Below are 1,679 nucleotides of genomic sequence, written 5' to 3' on the forward strand. Positions count from 1 at the left end.
CAGAATTTCTCAGTTTTATTCTATCCTGTTGTCTATACCAAGCATTGCTAAAATTCCTTCCCACAGGTAGACTTAAGCAATGCCTATCCCTTCTCTTCAGGTCTCAAAGACAAACCAAGGTAAAATTCTACCAAAGTTCACTCTGGGGGGAACTAATTGATTTATTGAGCTTACTTACATACCATAGGTGAGGAGTTACTTACTGGAGAATAAGAACTCTCCCCACCCCTTGGAAAAAGGCCACCACAGAAGCATATCTTCCTTTCTGTCAGCCTGGACACAAGCTGGGACATTCCTTCACATAATCTACTGCAGACACTTGCTAGGGATAATTCTTCGAGGACCGGGGGACATCTCAGGAGTCTCAAGAGTTTCACGATGCAGAATAGAATGCACACTACTTTAAGACATGAATCAGGCGGATGTTTATTCCCCAGTACAAATTTCAGGGCAGGCAAGAATACTGTGATTAAAGTGCATTCCTGAACTCAATACCATGGAAACAGAAGAAAGGTTAATTCTCCCAGGAACTTTTTTTTTTTTTTTTTTTAATCTCATAGTCTCACCAAAGAGATTAACTTGTAATTTATTTACTAACAAGGAAAATTAGCAACTAAGGGTGCCAGAGCAAGAGGTATGAGGGCTTAAGGAAGCGTAGAGATGACACCTAGCACAACATTTGGGAAAGAAGATTCAAGGACATGTGTCGTCTTTACCCATGTGGTGATGTGAAAGGCATTGCCAAGTGATTCATTATTGTGTGTGAATAACCAGTATGATGAAAGCTACAGGACATTGCAATGCAAATTTTTTGATATGAAAAAGAGTTGGCTAATTGTCACAATTAAGCATGGTGTAAAAAAGAATTTATAATTATAATTATAAATGCATCAGCATGTTCATAGATTAAGTTGTCAGTCCTGGTTTAGTTAAACCATTTTACAAAAATATTGAAGTCAGATGTCTCATTTTAAATATAGAAACAATAATAGCTTCACAGAGTGGCTCTGGGGGTAATTTCCTTGGAGGTGCTCTTGGAAGCAATTGAGTAGAATACAAACACACAGTAATGACATTCAATTCACTCACTAGAGAGTGCATCTCCATTTCTCTACTCAACCCTTCCCCCCAGGATGCAGAGTAGAAGCAGGTGACTCGATGATGGAAAACCACATCAATTTCTAAAATTTCAATGGCTCGAAAAACAAGGGAAATGAAACAAGTGGTAAAGTCCTAGAAGCTTGGGTCAAAGAGGGTAGTCTAGGCTGCTGGTTCCTTTGTTTGTGGCTGTTTTTGTGTAATTATCATTTGTCTGACTTAAAAAAAAGCTTTTAATATGATGCTAGTCACAACTAGACATGTGCTGTGGGATGTCATTCTGAATGCTGGGAATATGTGTTGCTCTCATTGGTTGATAGATAAAACTCTGATTGGCTAGTAGCCAAGTAGGAAGTATAGGCAGGCAAGCAGACAAGGGGAATTCTGGGAAGAGGAAGGATAGAGTCAGGAGTCACCAGTCAGACATAGAGGAAGCAAGGTAACAAGGCAGAACTGAGAAAAGGTACCATGTGGCTAAACATATATAAGAATTATGGGTTAAGTGTAAGAGCTAGTCAGTAATAAGCCTGAGCTAATGGCCAAGCAGTTATAATTAATATAAGCTTCTGAGTGATTATTTT

The sequence above is a fragment of the Onychomys torridus genome, chromosome 20 (genome assembly GCF_903995425.1).
Source record: "Onychomys torridus chromosome 20, mOncTor1.1, whole genome shotgun sequence".
In the NCBI taxonomy this organism is placed as follows: Eukaryota; Metazoa; Chordata; class Mammalia; order Rodentia; family Cricetidae; genus Onychomys; species Onychomys torridus.